Source organism: Megalops cyprinoides, chromosome 24, assembly GCF_013368585.1.
Source record: "Megalops cyprinoides isolate fMegCyp1 chromosome 24, fMegCyp1.pri, whole genome shotgun sequence".
NCBI classification, from domain to species: Eukaryota; Metazoa; Chordata; class Actinopteri; order Elopiformes; family Megalopidae; genus Megalops; species Megalops cyprinoides.
In genome coordinates this window covers 24,037,945-24,061,339 of record NC_050606.1, presented here as the reverse complement: position 1 = coordinate 24,061,339, position 23,395 = coordinate 24,037,945, and positions in this window count along the sequence as shown.

The following is a 23,395-nucleotide window of genomic DNA, read 5'->3' as shown; positions in this document are numbered from 1 at the left end:
TGCAGTAAAGTGCTCCATTCATAACTTTTCCATTTCATATGCATCATATTTTCAGAAATCATCTGTTAAGAAAATAGTTGATCTTGAAGCTCAGCTTGCTTCACTAGAGAGATCAAATCAAGATCCTTTCTGTCCAAATGGCCACTAGAATTAGTGTTGTAAAAACTGAAATAAATCAGTTATTGAGAGCTAAAGCAGAGTTTCGTATTCAAAGAACTATAGGCAAAATTGCTACTTTAATGGGAGTAGACCTAGCCATCTTATAGCTTTAAAACTATGCAGCAATCAGACGTTTGCTAACATTTCTGCCATAAAGTCATCCTCTGGTGAGCTTCTAATTAACCCAAAATGCATCAATGAAACTTTTTGCTCCTTCTATTCTACTTGTACTCTATATACATCTCACGTGTGATAGTGATGCTTTTTTTCCCCTTTTTTTCCTCGCTTAATTTACCACATTTGTCTGATTCCGAGACTGCTTCTTTAGCGGAACCATAAACTCTTATTGAGCTTGAAGAAGCATTGAATTATATGAGAAAAGGAAAATCTCCAGGTCTGGATGGAATTCCGGTGGAATTATACTCCTCTTTCTGGACTGAGTTAGGTTCTCTCTTGCTAGACATGGTAAATTACTCAATTGAGCAAGGATCCTTTAGACAAAAAAAGGACCCCACCTCTTACTCTAGTTATCGCCCACTCTCTTTGCTCGGAACAGACATCAAACTATATGCCAAAGTACTATCACGATGACTGGAATTTTTTATGACCAAGCTGGTACATAAAGACCAAACTGACTTTATTAGATCACGTTCTGCTTCTGATAATCTTCTGATTATCTTTTGATAATCGTCTTTTGCATATAATTTATTCTGCTGATCAGTCTAACTCGCTCTCAGTCTAACTGTGGAGTGTTTTCTTTAGATGCCATCAAAGCTTTTGATCACCTTGAATTTAATTATCTCTGGTCAGTGCTGAAACATATGGCTCTGGTTTTATTAACATGATGAAAGTATTATACTTTAATCCAAGGGCAGTTGTTTTAACAGGCCAGGTACTCATCTCTCCCATCACCATTAGAAATACTTTTCATTACATTTCATTGTATGCTGATGATACTGTATTTTATTATTTATAAATATGCCTGCCCTTCAGATTCCTCATATATTCTATCTGACCTGGTTGTCAATACAGAAAAAGCTGTAATAGTAGGCGACTTTAATGTCCATATGGATAATGAACATGACCCGTTCAGAACAGCATTTTTGTCCATCATCGAATCCATTGGACTCTATCAAGCTGTGGACAAACTCACACATTACCGCAACCATACTCTTGATTTCGTCCTCACATATGGAGCAGACATTAACCAGGTGGAAATTATGCCACACAATCCTGTGTTATCCGGCCACTATCTCATCTCTTTCAATTTACCACTAACGTGCTTCACATACTCGGAGCCTAGATTTTCTTCCAGGCGCACGTTTTGCTCTCTTACAGCAAATGCCTTTATCGACGAGCTCCCTACATCATACTACCTGCACAACGAAATCTCCTCTAGTTTATGTTCAAACCCTAGCTCAACTGAAATTAATCTACTCGCGGACAGTATCGACTCTACTTTGCGTAAAACTCTGGATGCCGTTGCTCCCCTCAAAAGGAAGAAAATCACAGACAAGAAGCTAGCACCTTGGTATAACGACCATACTCATGCTCTCAAACAAGCTACGCGAAAACTCGAAAGAAAATGGTGCTCCACCAAATAACAGGTTTTTCTCCTGGCGTGGAAGGAAAGTCTCCTAACTTACAAGCATGCCCTCACAGCTACCAGATCCAAATATTTCTCTACCCTTATTGAGAGAAACAAGGACAATCCTAGGTATCTGTTTAGCACTATCGCCAGATTTATTGAAATTTTCATCAATTTTGCATCAGTTAACCCTACCATACCAGCAATTTATGTAGCAATGACTTCATGAACTTCTTTGATAGTAAAATCTTAAAGATAAGAGACACAACACAAAAATTCTCATCAACTTCTGGTTCCTGCCTGGCCAGTCCCGTTCCAGATTATGTAGGCATGTTTATTAGGCCCACCTCGCGCTTTGACTCTTTTATACCCATTGAATTTAGCGATTTTTCTTCTCTTATCAATTCACCTAATAACTCTACCAGCCAACTTGACCCCATACCAACTGGCTTCCTAAAACAGCTACTGCCTGCAATTGGCACACCGCTATTAAATCTTATCAACGCCTCCCTTATGTCTGGACATGTACCTCAGCCCTTCAAAGTAGCAGTTATCAAGCCTATTCTGAAAAAGCCTAATCTTGATCCCAATGACCTGTCAAACTATAGGCCCATCTAGAACCTTCCATTCCTCTCAAAAATTCTGGAAAAAGCAGTATCAAAGCAACTCTGTGCCTTTTTACACTCTAACAACATGTTGGAAGTTTTCCAGTCCGTATTTAGTCCTCACCACAGCACGGAAACCGCTCTTCTGAAAGTGCTCAACGACCTTCTACTCTCCTGTGACAATGGCTGTATCTCTCTTCTTGTGCTCCTAGACCTAAGTGCAGCCTTTTATACCATCGATCATTGTATCCTCCTTGACCTTGGGGGGCGACAGTGGCTCAGGAGGTAGAACAGTCGACTGGTGATTGGAAGGTCCCTGGTTCGAATCTGGCTCATCATGGCAGAGTGTCGAAGTGTCCTTGAGCAAGACACTGAACCCCCAACAGCTCCCAGTGGCCAGTTGGTAAGCCTGTATAGCAGCCTCTGCCACTGGTAGGTAGATGTGAGGCATATAACTGTAAAGTGCTTTGAGTACTCAAATGAGTAGAAAAGCGCTATATAAATGCAGTCCATTTACCATTTACCGCCTCGAAAACCTGGTTGGCGTAAGTGGACAGACCCTATCTTGGTTTGGGTCTTATCTATCAGAACGATATCAGTTTGTCTCCATCAACAACGAATCCTCCGCTCGTTCCAGAGTAAGATATGGTATACCTCAAGGATCTGTGCTTGGACCTCTGCTCTTCTCGTTATACATGTTGCCTCTTGGCGATATCATCCGTAAACATGACATTAATTTCCACTGTTACGCGGATGACACTCAGTTATATATATCAGTCAAACCCGATGTCCCTCTGAATATTTCAAACATGGAGGCCTGCCTAACAGATGTAAAGAATTGGATGGCCCAAAACTTTCTCCTCCTTAACCCGGACAAAATCGAAATATTGGTCATAGGCCAAAATTCAATCAGGAGCAAACTCACTCATTTTACACTGGACCTTGATGGTGTCTCCCTTGCCCCGAGTGCAGCCATCAAAGACCTTGGTGTTGTTATTGATCCCGAGCTCTCCTTTGAAACTCACATAACTAACACCTCTAGGACTGCCTTCTTGCATCTGAGAAATATTGCTAAAATCAGGAAAATCGTATCAATTAACGACGCTGAAAAACTAATTCACGCCTTTGTAACATCCAGATTAGACTACTGTAATGCCCTCTTGTCAGGATGTGCAAAAGTCTCATTAAAACCCCTTCAGCTGGTGCAAAATGCAGCTGCTCGAATCTTAACTAAAACTAAACGCTTTGAGCACATCACCCCAGTTCTGGCTTCTCTCCATTGGCTGCCTATTAAATACCGGATCGTTTTTAAAATACTCTTACTCACATTTAAGGCTTTAAATGGGCTTGCCCCTCCCCATCTTAAGGACCTTCTTCATCCATATCTTCCGCAGAGAGCCCTTCGCTCCCAAAATGCCGGGCTTCTCACCATTCCAAGAGTGGGCAAAACTACTGTAGGCGGTAGAGCCTTTTCCTATCAAGCCCCTCTCCTGTGGAACAGTTTACCCTCTGAGATTCGGGGAACAGACTCTCTCTCCACCTTTAAGTCTAGGCTCAAAACATATCTATATAGTAAATCCTTCAGCTGAGGGACATGGCCTGGGGCTGGCGTGGATCATAGAGTCTCTGGTGGACTAAGTGGTCATTGCTTTCATGGACCCTGTGCCGTGATCTGGTGTTGACTGTTTTAGGGTCGCCCTCATGACTATGCCGGTCCCTTGCCTCCCGTCCCCTAGGTATGCTGCCATAATGTTAGCCTGCCGGGGTCTTTCCTTGTTGCACACCTTTTTCTCTGCCCCTCCTCTCCTGCCTCTCTGTTCTACATCCCTGCCATTCTTATTATCCACTAACCACTGTTTTCTGTTTGCTTCCTATTCCCTGCTCTGGGCTCCTGTCCGGAGCTGTAGCCCAAGCGTCTCATCCCGTTTTCCAGTCCTGCTACCTCGCTGCCCTGCCCATCAAAGCCAACTGCGTTCCAAGACCCGGACATCCTAGGAGACATTCTTATAATCACTCTACTGTTACCTACTACTGTCTGTCAGTCGTAAATGTCTTAAAGTACATTGCATAATTTGTCTCTAACTCTATCTGCCTAGTGCCGGCCAGAAGCAGATGGGGCCCCCCCTATGAGCCCGGTTCTGCTCAAGGTTTCTTCCTGATATGGAGTTTTTCCTTGCCACTGTTGCCTTAGGCTTGCTCTCAGGGGGTCTCAGGCCTGGGAACAATGTAAAGCTGCTTTGTGACAACTTGTGTTGTAAAAAGCGCTATACAAATAAAAATGAATTGAATTGAATTGAATTGAATTGAATTGAATTGAATTTTGACATTGTCTGACAATTTTAGCTATCTCTTGGGTTATATGATAAATTGGAGCAAGTCATGTTTTCTTCCTTTAAACTTTGACCCTGGCTCTTTGCCTCTTCCTAGTGCAGCACCTGTTGTCAGTTCTTTTAAATATCTAGATATAGACATCTACCCTTCTTTTCATGATGTTATTACCAAAAATTTCAATAAAATCCTCTCTGAAGTCAGTGCAGATCTTTCAAATTGGTCACATTTACCTAACTCTTTATATGCTCGGATATCTGTAGTAAAAATGAACGTCCTCCCTCGGCTGCAATTTCTATAGTGCCATGATACCTTTACCGCCCCCAATCCGCTTCTGGGACCAATTTAATTCTGTTCTCCTCAAATGTATTTGGAATAGGAAGCGTTCTTGTATCAAGTTGTCCATTATTCAGCGCAGCAAGTTAGATGGAGGTCTTTCTTTTCCCAATTTCAAGCTTTACGCCCAATCGTTTATCCTATGTCCCGTATCAGTCTGATTTAGCTCAGATGCCAGAGTGGCGTGGAGGGCCATCGAAGAATCAATCGTGGCTCTGTTAACTGTTAATCTTTACTGATGAAATAATGATGTTACATTCGTTGGTTGTGTACAGAAAATAAATGAAATAAAATATACACCACTTGCCTAACTATACTCTTCTGTGTCTACCCAATCTTCCCAGTACCCGCGCTGGAGCAAAGCATTATGGGAAATGTAGTAATACAACAACTTAACACAAGCACATAGTTCTCTTATGCTCATTAAGAGGTACAAATAAAACATATTAGTTCCAATCATTTCGTATTAACCTGTTCTTAAACCCCAATGAAATAATAGTCACAACAGGCTCCCCATGAATTAAAGGACCTGTTTTTTTTGTAGTATTCCTCTTAGACCATGTAGTCTCCATTTTGGTCCTATAATAACCCATTTAATGTCCACCTGGAGGATACTAGAAAGACAGACAGGATCTACACTGAAATGGCATCATCACTTCCCACTCTTTAATTTTTATTAATTTTAAATGTAATTAATTTTAATTAATTTTAAATTAATTTAAAATTTATTATTTAGTTTTTATCTGAAAATGTTCAATTCCGATACATACTGAATGTCATATTCAATGACAAAGGTCTAAGAACATTTCAGGATATTAAAGCATAATACAGTGTACCTGGCACTTCATTTTTTATGTTCTTGCATATCAGATCAGCTCTTCATGCTTATGGGGTACGCTTGGATACACAGCTACCATTACACCCACTCCGCAATTTAATATATTCCAGCAACTATAGCTCTAGCTCTGCCTCCCATATCTATTCTTTTCTTCTTAAATCCTCATACAGCTCTCTTGGAGTAGTTGCAGTTTGGTCAAAAGATCTGGAATGTGATGTACAAGACATTATTTCTAATCAAACATGGGAAGTAATTACTCTATATTCTAAGAACCCAAATCACCAGATGATACATTGGAAGCTGGCACATAGAATTTATTTGACCCCACTGAAATAATTTCTCATGCATCTCTCCTTGTGTCTGAACAGTAATTTATGTTCTCAAGGCTGCCAGTGACTTTTTTACATATCTTTTGGGACTGCCCAGCCCTTCACCTATTCTGGCAACAATTAGATACTGATATATCAAGCTTAATAGATTTTATTTTCACACCTAAAGTGTTCTTTCTGAATGACTTTTCAAACCTTTCATTGACACTTTTTCAGTGGAACATACTTCTGGCTGCTCTCACAGCAGCTAAGAAGCTGTTGGTTTGTCACTGGAACCCTCCATAATCAATGTGTAGACATCTATGGGCTCTCAGTTTGCTTGATATTATTTCCATGGAGCTTTCAACAGCTCGCATACATAGGGCTAGCACAAGGACTTTGGAGAGGTGGAGTGCTGCTTTTGATAAAGTTAAAGCACTTATTAGCCTGTCGATACCTTTATTATATCAGCAATTTTTTGGGGGGGATGTATGTATACATTTGTATATGTATGTCTGTGTATGTAGCATATGTCTTTAGATGCATATGCTTACATGTATATATCACTATTATTACTATATACATATAATACAGTATGTTATATTGTAGCATATATAATATTGCATATGTATATTTGTATATATATATATGTGTGTGTGTCCTTTGTAACCACAAAATAAAAATAATTGTTCACAAAAAAACCCATTGGTCCGGCCAGACTTTAGAAAATGGCATTTGCAGCAAAACTCATTATTTTTCAGTTCATTTCAAAGCCAACTCTTCCTCTACTTTGATGAGCTGATAATAAGGGTTAAGCCCAAGTTTACTCCTCCAGCTATGCTTCAATGCCATTAGAAAGGCACATCAGCTAAGGGCTTCCTTCAAAGGTAACCATATTTGGTAGTAACGCAACAGCTTCCCTGGGATGTATCTTACTTAATCTGGATAGCTTCTAATAATGAGCTGTAGGAACTGATCCCATATAGGACATCCATGTAAACTGTGCAAAAGATTCTACTGAACAAACAGTAAGTGACCCTGCAGCACCTAGGGAATTGGCTTAGACATTCTGGGAGATACAGTATCAGTAAGACAAATCCAATAAAATAAAGTGCACTATCATAGTCGTCAGATGAACATCACAGTAGCCTTGAGCCTTTGAGTCAGCTCAAAAGCCTTGCCTGCATGACTATTAGCACAGAGTGGGAGAATGGAACCTGACAGGCTGCCATTACTTTATTGGGAAGCTGGGGAGGGGATTCATGCTAAAATTACATATGAAAATAATCTGAAACTGATGCATTCTGCAATAGCCTAGTGCCTATTTTTCCCTGATAGATTCATAGTAAATTATATTCATGTTCAAAATATACAGGATATGTTCAATAATAAATACATATGCAAATATTGACGGTTGTTGAGGTGTATTAAATACATAATTTATACATGCCTAAATATGGACACCTGTTAATCGATAGAAGTTTGAGTTATTTAGTCCTATAGCCTCTATTTTCAAGTAATGTTATTTACTTCCCATAACTATGTGTTCAAGTCCAGCACTGTTGCTGAGGAGTCCTGCCTGCCTGCTAGAGCAGCAACAAAAAGTCTTCCTCATCCACTCCAAGGGCTGATGAGGTTCACACTGCGGCAAAACAGGAACTCTTACTTTCCATCCAGTTTGGCTTTGCTCTAGCAATGCAACTCAACTCGAAAGCTGCAAACAGTTATGAGGGTTGAGCAGGTGGAGATTAAAGAACAAGACAAACAAGCAAAGGGTTACAACAGGAAAGTAAAAGGCACTCACCTGAACATAGGAGACAGAGTACTCATTGCAAACAAAGGTGAGAGAGGGAAGAAAAAACTAGCTGACAAATGGAATGCAACAGTGTACACAGTCAAAAACAGAAACCTGCAGACTAACACATACAAGCTGGAAGACAGTAAAAGCAATGCAAAGATAGTACACCGCAACCTGGTCCTGGACATCAGCTTTCTGCCTGTGGTGGCAACTGAAGAGGAATTGTGTAATGCTGAATCAGAGGAAGGGTTGTGCACAACTAACCCCCTGGACTCTTTGGAGGAGGAGGATATGGGGAATAGAACAAGTGCATGGATAATGAGTGAATCAGAGGACAGTCAGAGTCAGGAGATTCTGAGTGAAGGACTGTTTGAGTCGACCAGTCAAGTCAGGGTGCTCCAGGGTTGGATTGCAAGGAGCAGTCTTTAGATGATCAAATCCAGAGCTCTCCAAGTGACCAGAGCCACTCAGAGACAGGGATCTGGACAGTTTAGTTGCAGAACTTGACTCAGACCCATCACTCATGTCAGATGTACTTTCAGGGCACCCAAACATCCAGTTACAACTAGCGGACCCAGTTCATGACACAGATGTGCAGGTGCGTCTTAGGGATGTAGCTCCTGATACACACAAGTACACTCGAGAGCAGATGCAGAACATGTGGTCAGGACACGAATAGGCAGGGTCAGAAAAAGGGTCAATCGACTCATTGAATCCATGGTTTAAAAGCCTTTTGGCTTCAGGGATTTGGCAAGCTCAGTTGGTAGAAAGTCTCAGTCACTCCTTACACTGTTTTAAGGGGGGCTTCTCTCGTGTGAAATTTTGTGTAAATGTTTCTGAGGGACAATGTAACCCATGTAGGGTTTCACATGCAGTATGCGTTATGTGTTTGGAAGTGGCAGGGAGTTTGTATGGTGTATCATATTAGGCATCATATTAATCTAAGAGGGACTAAGGCCTGATCACCCTCATGTTCTCTCTGAACCTATACAGTAGGTGGCTTGTAGGGCCGATGGTAAAGAGTTTTTCACTGAGCCCTAGCCAGGTTTTCACATTTTGTGTTGGTTGTCCTAGTGTTTTGACCGGTTTATACAGACATATGGTCTGGATTTTGGTGAAATCTAGGAGGGATGGATGTAGCCAATATGTTAATGTAATCGGTTTATATTTCACCAATAATCCATTTTCCATTTCTGTTCACGTTTTGTTGTTTTCATGTATATACTTGCTTATGTATATATTTCTTTCTACGGAGCTTTTATTTGTTAATTGTACTTTTGTTTTGCGTGACCTTTGACATTTTGGTGACGTGACCTTCAGTGAATTTGTGGTATTCTCCTCAGTCAGCTGGAAGCCTTGCTGAAGAGAGGTAGGGCTATATGAGTGGTCAATAGCGTGTTAAAACAGGGTAGAAATGCTAAACAGAGGTGCAAATTTTACTTTGTACAGGTCACAAATACTGCTCTTTGTTGTCATAATGTTTATTTCGGTGTGTATGTATTTTTATTTATCGTGTACAGCACTTCTGTGTAACATGCTAGTTCACTGGTGTCAAGCTAGCTTGACGGAGTTCAAATATGGTTTCTCATGCGGTCCATGGTTCTCTCCTTTTCTCCGTTAAAGGTGTGCATGTAGAAACCCGCTTACAGTTGCTGTACCGATATTATTGTGTTGTACACAGGTATGTAAGCTCCCTCTTTGTTATTTTGCCATGTAAATTTGTTTTGTGTTGATAATTCTGATTTCTTCATTCACATAGTGTATATTTCTATACATGTTTATGGTCACATTTTGAATTTGGTATTAATTCACAATATATAAAAGTTGCCGCTGGTGGGTGGGAGAATAGCTTTTGGGGGGACATTGTAATTGTAACTGCAGGATCAGAATGAGGTGTATTTTGTTTTGTTGATTTAATGGAAGACTGAATGTGGTAAATGTCGTGGCACATGAGTCATGTGGTCAGCTGGCTGGAAGCCTTGCTGAGGAGAGGTATGCATGTAGAAACCCGCTTATGTGAAGTTGCTGTACCGATATTATTGTGTTTTTACACAGAATAAAATTCCCCTGGCAAGGCAGCAGTTGTCCTCGTCTCACTCCTCATCATCCACGAAATACACAACGCAGATTGACCTGTCACATAAGCTCTGTTTGAACTAATCGTGACATGACTTTGTGAGTGACAAAGTAGAAGATTACAAGCGAACGTGTGTTGCAATATGCCTTAATTCAATTCAATTCAATTCATTTTTATTTGTATAGCGCTTTTTACAACACAAGTTGTCACAAAGCAGCTTTACATTGTTCCCAGGCCTGAGACCCCCTGAGAGCAAGCCAACAAGGCAACAGTGGCAAGGAAAAACTCCCTATCAGGAAGAAACCTTGAGCAGAACCGGGCTCATGGGGGGGCCCATCTGCTTCTGGCCGGCACTGGGCAGATAGAGTTAGACACAATATTATGCAATGTACATTTGTTATTGACAAACAATAGCAGTTAACAGTAGAGTGATTATAAGAATGTCTCCTAGGATGTCCGGGTCTTGGAATGCAGTTGGCTTTGATGGGCAGGGCAGCGAGGTAGCAGGACTGGAAAACGAGATGAGACGCTTGGGCTACAGCTCCGGACAGGAGCCCGGAGCAGGGAATAGGAAGCAAACAGAAAACAGTGGTTAGTGGATGATAAGAATGGCAGGGATGTAGAACAGAGAGGCAGGAGAGGAGGGGCAGAGAAAAAGGTGTGCAACAAGGAAAGGCCCCGGCAGGCTAACATTATGGCAGCATAACCTAGGGGACGGGAGGCAAGGGACCGGCATAGTCATGAGGGCGACCCTAAGACGGTCAACACCAGATCACGGCACAGGGTCCATGAAAGCAATGACCACTTAGTCCACCAGAGACTCTATGATCCACGCCAGCACCAGGCCATGTCCCTCAGCTGAAGGATTTACTATATAGATATGTTTTGAGCCTAGACTTAAAGGTGGAGAGAGAGTCTGTTCCCCGAATCTCAGAGGGTAAACTGTTCCACAGGAGAGGGGCTTGATAGGAAAAGGCTCTACCGCCTACAGTAGTTTTGCCCACTCTTGGAATGGTGAGAAGCCCGGCATTTTGGGAGCGAAGGGCTCTCTGCGGAAGATATGGATGAAGAAGGTCCTTAAGATAGGGGGGGGGCAAGCCCATTTAAAGCCTTAAATGTGAGTAAGAGTATTTTAAAAATGATCCGGTATTTAATAGGTAGCCAATGGAGAGAGGCCAGAACTGGGGTGATGTGCTCAAAGCGTTTAGTTTTAGTTAAGATTCGAGCAGCTGCGTTTTGCACCAGCTGAAGGGGTTTTAATGAGACGTTTGCACATCCTGACAAGAGGGCATTACAGTAGTCTAATCTGGATGTTACAAAGGCATGGATTAGTTTTTCAGCGTCGTTAATTGATACGATTTTCCTGATTTTAGCAATATTTCTCAGATGGAAGAAGGCAGTCCTAGAGGTGTTAGTTATGTGAGTTTCAAAGGAGAGCTCGGGATCAATAACAACACCAAGGTCTTTGATGGCTGCACTCGGGGCAAGGGAGACACCATCAAGGTCCAATGTAAAATGAGTGAGTTTGCTCCTGATTGAATTTTGGCCTATGACCAATATTTCGGTTTTGTCCGGGTTGAGGAGGAGAAAGTTTCGGGCCATCCAATTCTTTACATCTGTTAGGCAGGCCTCCATGTTTGAAATATTCAGAGGGACATCGGGTTTGACTGATATGTATAACTGAGTGTCGTCCGCGTAACAGTGGAAATTAATGTCATGTTTACGGATGATATCGCCAAGAGGCAGCATGTATAACGAGAAGAGCAGAGGTCCAAGCACAGATCCTTGAGGTATACCATATTTTACTCTGGAACGAGCGGAGGATTCGTTGTTGATGGAGACAAACTGATATCGTTCTGATAGATAAGATCTAAACCAAGATAGGGCATGTCCACTTATGCCAACCAGGTTTTCGAGGCGGTCAAGGAGGATACAATGATCGATGGTATCAAAGGCTGCACTTAGGTCTAGTAGCACAAGAAGAGAGATACAGCCATTGTCACAGGAGAGTAGAAGGTCGTTGAGCACTTTCAGGAGAGCGGTTTCCGTACTGTGGTGAGGTCTAAATCCGGACTGGAAAACTTCCAAAATGTTGTTAGAGTGTAGAAAGGCACAGAGTTGCTTTGATACCGCTTTTTCCAGAATTTTGGAGAGGAATGGAAGGTTCGAGATGGGCCTATAGTTTGACAGGTCATTGGGATCAAGATTAGGCTTTTTCAGAATAGGCTTGATAACTGCTACTTTAAAGGGCTGAGGTACGTGTCCAGACATAAGAGAGGCATTGATAAGATTTAATAGTAGTGTGCCAATTGCAGGCAATAGCTGTTTTAGGAAGCCAGTTGGTATGGGGTCAAGTTGGCTGGTAGAGTTATTAGATGAATTGAGAAGAGAAGAAAAGTCGCCAAATTCAATGGGTATAAAAGAGTCGAAGCGCGGGGCGGGCCTAATAGACATGTCTACATAATCTGGAACGGGACTGGCCAGGCAGGAACCAGAAGTTGATGAGAATTTTTGTATTGTGTCTCTTATCTTTAAGATTTTACTGTCAAAGAAGTTCATGAAGTCACTGCTACTATAAATTGCTGGTATGGTAGGGTTAACTGATGCAGGACTCTTGGTTAATCTGGCAATAGTGCTAAACAGGTACCTAGGATTGTCCTTGTTTCTCTCAATAAGAGTAGAGAAATATTTGGATCTGGTAGCTGTGAGGGCATGCTTGTAATTTAGGAGACTTTCCTTCCACGACAGGAGAAAAACCTGTAGTTTGGTGGAGCGCCATTTTCTTTCGAGTTTTCGTGTGGCTTGTTTGAGAGCACGAGTATGGTCGTTATACCAAGGTGCTAGCTTCTTGTCAGTGATTTTCTTCCTTTTGAGGGGAGCAACGGCGTCTAGAGTTTTACGCAAAGTAGAGTCGATTCTGTCCGCGAGTAGATTAATTTCAGTTGAGCTGGGGTTTGAACATAAACTAGAGGAGATTTCGTTGTGCAGGTAGTATGATGTAGGGAGCTCGTCGATAAAGGCATTTGCTGTAAGAGAGCAAAACGTGCGCCTGGAAGAAAATCTAGGCTCCGAGTATGTGAAGCACGTTAGTGGTAAATTGAAAGAGATGAGATAGTGGTCGGATAACACAGGATTGTGTGGCATGATTTCCACCTGGTTAATGTCTGCTCCATATGTGAGGACCAAATCAAGAGTATGGTTGCGGTAATGTGTGGGTTTGTCCACAGCTTGATAGAGTCCAATGGATTCGATGATGGACAAAAATGCTGTTCTGAACGGGTCATGTTCATTATCCATATGGACATTAAAGTCGCCTACTATTACAGCTTTTTCTATATTGACAACCAGGTCAGATAGAAAATTGGCAAATTCCGATAAGAAAACACTGTAAGGGCCAGGTGGCCTGTAAATTATAACAAGGGTAAATAGTGAAACAGTGCTTAACAGTGAAAGCATTCATGAAATAAACTTTCATTTCTCAGTCCTCCCAATTGAACCATTTCAACAGATGATAGGCACACAGAAAGGGCCGGTAAAGAGACAGATAGAGCTGGCTGTGAGAGGTGGGGGTTTTGTGCACAAACAAGGACTAAGGAATGTAGCCCTTTTCTACACTGCCTCTAACATGTCCATAATCACCATTCACACATACATTATATTTAGTTATCAGCTGGTTGGCAGACCTGTGAGGGCCAACCAAAGAAAATTTGTCTTTTGTTTTGTTTATTGCTTGTCTCTCCCTTGTAGTATTTAATAATAAACTCCAGTGCACAGACTGGACAACTTCACCTCCGACCAATGCTGACCAACTCATTAAGCACTCATCAGTTGTAGAGGGCTAAGTTGTGCAAAAAACACAACATAAATATACACCTCAACAACTCATCAGGCACAACACTAACATTTGGGGGGCACAGATGTTACGGGTATGCCACATGACGTCAGGAAAAGGGTGCACGGAAGTAAGGGTTAGGGGTCACATGACGTCAGGGTCACGGGTGCACGAACTTGTGCACCTCGGGTAATTTAAACGTCTATGGCGGCAAGCACAGTCGGGGAATTTGAGTGAGTACCAGCGTACTATATTGTGCGAATTTAGTTGTTGTCTCACTTTGTGTTTAAAAGCAGCTTTATGTGTAAAGTTCGTGAGACGGTGGTGCAGTTTTTTGTCGAGTTTATTTTCTAGTTTTGTTTTGGTTGTTTTGGATAGGACGGTGGAGCCGGTCCGACGGTCTATTGCAGACTGGCCGGTCCCCACCGTTTTATTTCATTCTTTTGCGCACCGATCTCCAGATCCACATTACTTTCTTCCCTCTCTCTAAAACTACTCTTTCTAAAACTCCAGTGCACTGTTATCTCTCCAACCATCTGTTCTCCAATCTGTATAAATACTGTTCAACCCGTTCAACTACGAAGCACTCGCCGCTGCGTCTTCTGCCCGGCTGGACCAAACTCGGAAGAGTGAGTAACCGGGATTGTTATATTATTATGTGCGGAGTATTTGTCCTGCCAACTGCCCTGTGACTGCCTGTAGTCACCTTTGGTAGGAGTCTGGCCGTAACACAGACTAAAGCTGACAACCCGCCCAAAAAGCAAAACCATTTTCTTGGCAACACAAAATGGCTCAGGATGGACAGGCAGTGGAATGGGGTCTTCCTCTCTGTAGCGAAGGGCGAGAGCAGTCACCCCACCCAGCCTGGAACCCGGGTCTACGCTTGTTGGTATGGCAGTCAGAGCGCATACTCAACAGTAGAGACAGCACTCACACTCTCCTTCTCATAACATTGTTGTAATATTACTGCAATGGTTGCTGCTGCCTGCACTGCAAGATTCTGAAAAGGGTTTGACTGCTGTGAAACTGAAATGGCTAATGTATGTAGCAAGGCAACACTTTTCAGTGCATCCACAGCAATATTTGATTTCATTTTTCAGCATCATATTCTGTCTTATGTCATTCCAATGTAATTGTGAGCTTTCTCCTTGTAGAAAATGGAGCCATTATAATGCATTGAACATGGCTAGATCCCTTAGCTATTAAAACTAGAAGAAACTGAAGAAAATGCAGAGTGTGATTGCGACCCGGCAGCGAAAACATGCTAACGTATATGAGACGATCGCTAGGATGTGGCTAAGTGGTTGCTAAGGTGTTGCTAGATGGTTACTAAGGTATATGACGTGGTTGCTAGGGCATTGTTGATTGATTGCCAGGGTGTTGCTAAGTGGTTCCTAAGTTGTTGCTAGGGTGTTGCTATGTGGTTGCTAAGGTGTTGTTGGGTGGTTGCTAGGGTGTTGCTGAGTGGTTGTTAGGTGGTTGCTGAGGTAAACAACATGGTTGTTGGGGATTATTAGGGTGTTGCTGGGTACTTACCAGGGTGTTGCTAAGTGGCTGCTAGGGTAAACAATATGGTCGCTGGGCATTGTTAGGGCTTTGCTGGGTGGTTGCCAGGTTCTTGCTAGGGTGTCGCTAGGTGGTTGCTAGGGTAAACAATATGGGTGCTAGGGACACACTGACTTTTGGTGAGTGTTGGATCACAGGATGCAAAGCAGCATATCAGGTCCCATGGCTCTTGGTCACACAGTGACCGAGTGGTAAGACTTTGAAAAATGAACTGAAGTGAATGGGAGGATGGAGGGATGAATAAACGCGTAAAAGACAAGTGCGGGTCAGTAAGGGTGCCAATGAGCGTTGGGTGGCATGACCTGAGCCAGCATATGAGGTACTGTCACAGTAGGCCGAAAGGTGACTGCGCGGTAAGACTTTGAAAAATGAATTGAAATCAATAGGAGGATGGAAGGATGAATAAACGACTAAAAGATGAGTGTGGGTCAGTATGGCTTTCAATGAGTGTAGGATGGCATGACCTGAGCTAGCATATGAGATACGTTTACTGGCGGCCTAAGCATGACCGTGTGATAGGGCTTTGAAAAATGAATTGAAGTCAATGGCAGGATGGAGGGATGAATAAATGAGTAAAAAACTGATGAGAAAAATGACAAAAAGACAAGTGCGGGTCAGTATGGCTTTCGATGAGTATTGGGTGGCATGACCTGAGCCAGCATATGAGGTACTGTCACAGTAGGCCGAAAGGTGACCAAGCGGTAAGACTTTGAAAAATGAACTGAAGTCAATGGCAGGATGCAGGGATGAGTGAATGACAAAAAGACAAGTGCGGGTCAAGATGGTCTTGGATGAGTGTTGGGTGATTTGTCCCGAAGCAATGTGTGAGGTATGGTGGCTATAGGGTGAAAAGTGACCAAGCGGGAAGGCCATGAAGTGTGAAGGGGTGATTTTGAAAATGAATGGGAGTCTATGGGATGAAAAACAACAAAAACCGGAGAACGAGTGTGGGTACGGCTTAGCTGTATGCAAGCAACCCAATCGGGGTCTGACTGGATGGGTTACAGTTGGGTTGGGGTCGATATCTCAAAAACTGTGGGAGGAGATGCAGAACAAAATTTGGTGGAATAAGAAGGATAACTAGAAAAGTGCATTTCCTGAAGAAAATGCAGTGTGTGCTTGCAACCCGGCAGCGTAAACATGGTAACATATATGAGACGATCACTAGGATGTGGCTAAGTGGTTGCTAGGCTGTTGCTAGGTGGTTGCTAGGATGTTTCTAAGTGGTTTCTAGGTTGTTGTTGGATGGTTGCTAGGCTGTATCTTGGTGGTTGCTAAGGTATATAAGGTGGTTGCTAGGGTGTTGCTAGGTGGTTGCTAGGATAAACAATATGGTTGCTGGGGCATTGCTAGGGCATTGCTGGGTGATTCCCAAAGTGTTGCTAGGGTGTTGCTAGGCGGTTGCTAGGGTGTTACTACATGTTTGCTAGGCGGTTGCTAAGGTAAACAATATGGTTGCTAGGGACACAACCAACTTTGGTGAGTGTTGGGTCACATGACCCAAAAGCACCAAATCAGGTCCCGTGGCTATTGGTCAAATGGTGACAGAGTGGTAAGACTTTGAAAAATGAACTGAAGTGAACGGGAGGATAAAGGGATGAGTGAACGACAAAAAGACGAGTGCAGGTCAGTATGGGTTTCAATGAGTGTTGGGTGATTTGACCTCAGTCAGCATATGAGGTACTGTGACCATAGCTTGAAAGGTGACCGAGCGGTAAGACTTCGAAAAATGACTGAGGTAAATGGAAGGATGGAGGGATGAGTGAATGACAAAAAGATGAGTGCGGGTCAGTGTGGCTTTCAATGAGTGTTGGGTGGCATGGACTGAGGCAGCATATGAGGTACTGTCACCGTAGGCCGAAAGGTGACAGAGCGATATTGCATCGGTTCAATTGCAATTGGTTCACATTGGTTTCTGAAGGATATCTGACCTAATGCTGATGATATTTACTCCATTTGTTTCTGTTGTATTTGAATGTGCCATTAAATAGAGTTCGACATTGGAATGATCTGGGTAACCAGGTAGATATGGTCATACTGTATTGCAGGGGGATCCAGTCCTGGTCCTGGAGATCCACAGTCCTGAAGGAAGATGGGATTTAAATTCATATGAGATCAAATGCTCCTAGTATATGAGAGAGGCCTGAGACTGAATAAAGCTAACATACCTTCTAAGTGGGCCCTGCCTAGAGGGGTCTGCTACACCACGTTGATCTTAAGGAAGTGTCAAAGGGGCTCTTGCCCTTTAAAACCTTCCCATGCAAAGGAAAAAAAGTGTTAACACATTAAAGTAATAGTTAAACAAATGAGTCATGATGATCTAAGGATGCAGTGCTTCGATGTTACGACAGAGAATCACATCCACAGTGCATACATGACCATTACTTTAGACATCAACTGTCCAGTAAGTAAGAAAAAGAGTTCTGCTATCAGTCAACTAATCAGGTAAACAGAACTTTGCCAAGGATCTGTTGTTTTTTCCAAAGATGCTAGACATTGCTGGGGGAAGTTACTGAGATAATAAACACCATAAACAGCTGATGGGATTTGGGATTTTTAAAGAACTTTCTCAACTGTAACTGTAGTATATACCATCCTGATGGAAGGTAATGTGCTCTGATATTTACAGACCTCATTTACTAAGTTTTGGTCAGTAGACTGTGATCGGACAAGCCACACTGTCCTTAAAACTGCATCATGAAGAAGAACAAGTAGCTGTCTGCAATTATTCCAATCCTATCAAATGCCTTTGTAGTCATTTGCAACCACGTGCAATCTGCAACAGTTCTCACTACAGCATAGAATTAAATCTAATGCTTTTATAAAATGTATAATAATTCATTTTATTTATATAATTTCCTCATACTCAAAGCACTTCACAACAAATAATGTAAATAATAAAAAGCAAAAATTAAAACAACTAAAACAAAATAGATCAAAAATATGTGCAGTGATAAAATGATGAAAAGAAAACATGAAAGAAACAACAGGCCAACAGTATTAAAATTACTCAAAGGAAGTTTTTTTTGGACTCAACCCCAGTAACTATTACCTCTATTTCTGTTTCTGAAAAGTTTCTCCTCTTAGATTTCTTTATTTGAGCCATTATTTTGGTGCTATAACCTATTCCATGTGGCCTTTGAAAGAATATTTATTCATCATATATGGTCAATAATAAAGTCTTCCACCCAAGCGGTAACGAAGCAGATCCTTGTTTAGCTTCAGACAGCAGGAGGGACTTTGAAAGTGGTAGGGCTGCTTCTTGAATGAATTCATACACGACTATATATAACAATCGCCATGCTGCTAAGATAATTCCTCAAAAACAACAAATTCTGAGCTTCCATCCACTATCAGTGTCAGAATATTCCATAGAGCAGTGTTTCTCAACCCTCTCCTGGAGTCCCCCCTGCCCTGCATGTTTTAGATCTCTCCCTGCTCCAACACAGCTCCAAATATATCCTCACAACGAACAGGTTAATTCAGGAAATTCCCAGCTCCTGAAATGAATTCGAACTTGAATAAAGATGGATAGTGTGCGAAGCCCATTGTAATTTAAAAATCCCATAGAGACAGTGTCTGTTCCACGACCCTCCGTCCCAAACTTCTTAAAAACATCCAGTAGGGGCATTTGTGCTGATAATTTAATAAAAATTAAGTCTGCCAAACCTGAAAGTACTACCTGTAGACAAATGGTCCTTAAGATTGGGTTAATAAATATCAGATCGCTACAACCTAAAGCTTTATTAACAAACGAATTGATTACTGATCACCATTTTGATATCTTATGCCTGACTGAAACATGGCTTAAACCTAATGACTTTGTTGCTCTCAACGAATCAACTCCTCCCAGTTATTGTAATCACCAGGTCCCTCGACCTACTGGTAGAGGTGGCGGCGTTGCTGCTATACACAGCTCCAAACTCTGTGCCACCCTTAAACCTGGCTATAACTTCCATTCATTTGAACTATTAGTACTTAGCTTTGCACATCCTGACAAGACTGCATTTCAGCTATTTACCCTTGTTATAATTTACAGGCCACCTGGCCCTTACAGTGTTTTCTTATCGGAATTTGCCAATTTTCTATCTGACCTGGTTGTCAATATAGAAAAAGCTGTAATAGTAGGCGACTTTAATGTCCATATGGATAATGAACCTGACCCGTTCAGAACAGCATTTTTGTCCATCATCGAATCCATTGGACTCTATCAAGCTGTGGACAAACCCACACATTACCGCAACCATACTCTTGATTTGGTCCTCACATATGGAGCAGACATTAACCAGGTGGAAATCATGCCACACAATCCTGTGTTATCCGACCACTATCTCATCTCTTTCAATTTACCACTAACGTGCTTCACATACTCGGAGCCTAGATTTTCTTCCAGGCGCACGTTTTGCTCTCTTACAGCAAATGCCTTTATCGACGAGCTCCCTACATCATACTACCTGCACAACGAAATCTCCTCTAGTTTATGTTCAAACCCCAGCTCAACTGAAATTAATCTACTCGCGGACAGAATCGACTCTACTTTGCGTAAAACTCTAGACGCCGTTGCTCCCCTCAAAAGGAAGAAAATCACAGACAAGAAGCTAGCACCTTGGTATAACGACCATACTCGTGCTCTCAAACAAGCCACACGAAAACTCGAAAGAAAATGGCGCTCCACCAAACTACAGGTTTTTCTCCTGGCGTGGAAGGAAAGTCTCCTAAATTACAAGCATGCCCTCACAGCTACCAGATCCAAATATTTCTCTACTCTTATTGAGAGAAACAAGGACAATCCTAGGTACCTGTTTAGCACTATTGCCAGATTAACCAAGAGTCCTGCATCAGTTAACCCTATCATACCAGCAATTTATAGTAGCAGTGACTTCATGAACTTCTTTGACAGTAAAATCTTAAAGATAAGAGACACAATACAAAAATTCTCATCAACTTCTGGTTCCTGCCTGGCCAGTCCCGTTCCAGATTATGTAGACATGTCTACTAGGCCCGCCCCGCGCTTCGACTCTTTTATACCCATTGAATTTGGCGACTTTTCTTCTCTTCTCAATTCATCTAATAACTCTACCAGCCAACTTGACCCCATACCAACTGGCTTCCTAAAACAGCTATTGCCTGCAATTGGCACACCACTATTAAATCTTATCAATGCCTCTCTTATGTCTGGACACGTACCTCAGCCCTTTAAAGTAGCAGTTATCAAGCCTATTCTGAAAAAGCCTAATCTTGATCCCAATGACCTGTCAAACTATAGGCCCATCTCGAACCTTCCATTCCTCTCCAAAATTCTGGAAAAAGCGGTATCAAAGCAACTCTGTGCCTTTTTACACTCTAACAACATTTTGGAAGTTTTCCAGTCCGGATTTAGACCTCACCACAGTACGGAAACCGCTCTCCTGAAAGTGCTCAACGACCTTCTACTCTCCTGTGACAATGGCTGTATCTCTCTTCTTGTGCTACTAGACCTAAGTGCAGCCTTTGATACCATCGATCATTGTATCCTCCTTGACCGCCTCGAAAACCTGGTTGGCATAAGTGGACATGCCCTATCTTGGTTTAGATCTTATCTATCAGAACGATATCAGTTTGTCTCCATCAACAACGAATCCTCCGCTCGTTCCAGAGTAAAATATGGTATACCTCAAGGATCTGTGCTTGGACCTCTGCTCTTCTCGTTATACATGCTGCCTCTTGGCGATATCATCCGTAAACATGACATTAATTTCCACTGTTACGCGGACGACACTCAGTTATACATATCAGTCAAACCCGATGTCCCTCTGAATATTTCAAACATGGAGGCCTGCCTAACAGATGTAAAGAATTGGATGGCCCGAAACTTTCTCCTCCTCAACCCGGACAAAACCGAAATATTGGTCATAGGCCAAAATTCAATCAGGAGCAAACTCACTCATTTTATATTGGACCTTGATGGTGTCTCCCTTGCCCCGAGTGCAGCCATCAAAGACCTTGGTGTTGTTATTGATCCCGAGCTCTCCTTTGAAACTCACATAACTAACACCTCTAGGACTGCCTTCTTCCATCTGAGAAATATTGCTAAAATCAGGAAAATCGTATCAATTAACGACGCTGAAAAACGAATCCATGCCTTTGTAACATCCAGATTAGACTACTGTAATGCCCTCTTGTCAGGATGTGCAAACGTCTCATTAAAACCCCTTCAGCTGGTGCAAAATGCAGCTGCTCGAATCTTAACTAAAACTAAACGCTTTGAGCACATCACCCCAGTTCTGGCTTCTCTCCATTGGCTACCTATTAAATACCGGATCATTTTTAAAATACTCTTACTCACATTTAAGGCTTTAAATGGGCTTGCCCCCCCCTATCTTAAGGACCTTCTTCATCCATATCTTCCGCAGAGAGCCCTTCGCTCCCAAAATGCCGGGCTTCTCACCATTCCAAGAGTGGGCAAAACTACTGTAGGCGGTAGAGCCTTTTCCTATCAAGCCCCTCTCCTGTGGAACAGTTTACCCTCTGAGATTCGGGGAACAGACTCTCTCTCCACCTTTAAGTCTAGGCTCAAAACATATCTATATAGTAAATCCTTCAGCTGAGGGACATGGCCTGGTGCTGGCGTGGATCATAGAGTCTCTGGTGGACTAAGTGGTCATTGCTTTCATGGACCCTGTGCCGTGATCTGGTGTTGACCGTCTTAGGGTCGCCCTCATGACTATGCCGGTCCCTTGCCTCCCGTCCCCTAGGTTATGCTGCCATAATGTTAGCCTGCCAGGGTCTTTCCTTGTTGCACACCTTTTTCTCTGCCCCTCCTCTCCTGCCTCTCTGTTCTACATCCCTGCCATTCTTATCATCCACTAACCACTGTTTTCTGTTTGCTTCCTATTCCCTGCTCTGGGCTCCTGTCCGGAGCTGTAGCCCAAGCGTCTCATCTCGTTTTCCAGTCCTGCTACCTCGCTGCCCTGCCCATCAAAGCCAACTGCATTCCAAGACCCGGACATCCTAGGAGACATTCTTATAATCACTCTACTGTTAACTGCTATTGTTTGTCAATAACAAATGTACATTGCATAATATTGTGTCTAACTCTATCTGCCCAGTGCCGGCCAGAAGCAGATGGGCCCCCCCATGAGCCCGGTTCTGCTCAAGGTTTCTTCCTGATAGGGAGTTTTTCCTTGCCACTGTTGCCTTGTTGGCTTGCTCTCAGGGGGTCTCAGGCCTGGGAACAATGTAAAGCTGCTTTGTGACAACTTGTGTTGTAAAAAGCGCTATACAAATAAAAATGAATTGAATTGAATTGAAATTAATTTCCCATAGGGAATTTACTTCCGACACCAGTGAAGAACCAGTGATGACATAACCACCTCGGTACTCTATGGCTTTCATGCTGCTTATTTATTGAACCATTCTTTTAACCTCACAATACAGACATGGCACCCTCCCATCCATGTGCTTTGGAGAGCCTTCAGCAAAACGAAGCACTCCTTCATTTCATGAGGGATTAAACAGTGCTCAGATGGGCCTGTGTTCTTATCTGAACCATAGCCCTGGAGCCATGCACTCATGGCAACTATGGCAACTAGACAATACCCACAGCTCTAGCAACTCTGACTTCAGTAGAGCTCATTACAGACAACATTCTTTCACATTGGATTACTTAATAAACTAAAATGTCATTCCATTTTTACACAAACACCATAAACACCATTGTCTTCAGCACTGAGAGCAAGCTGTTTATGTTTATGAAGTTGCATACACAGTATTTTATGGGTCCTTTTATTTGACATTTTCAACAAAATGTTAAACCTCTCAGATCATAGGGCTGGGGCTCTGCAGAGGAACAGATATCCATGCCTTATCTTATACACATGGCCATGGGCTTAATCAGTATATCAGAACAGGGCACCCTGTAAGATTGTTCTGGGTGTTTTGGCTGTGAGAAAGATTCTAACAATTCTGTCAGCTTTTGGTC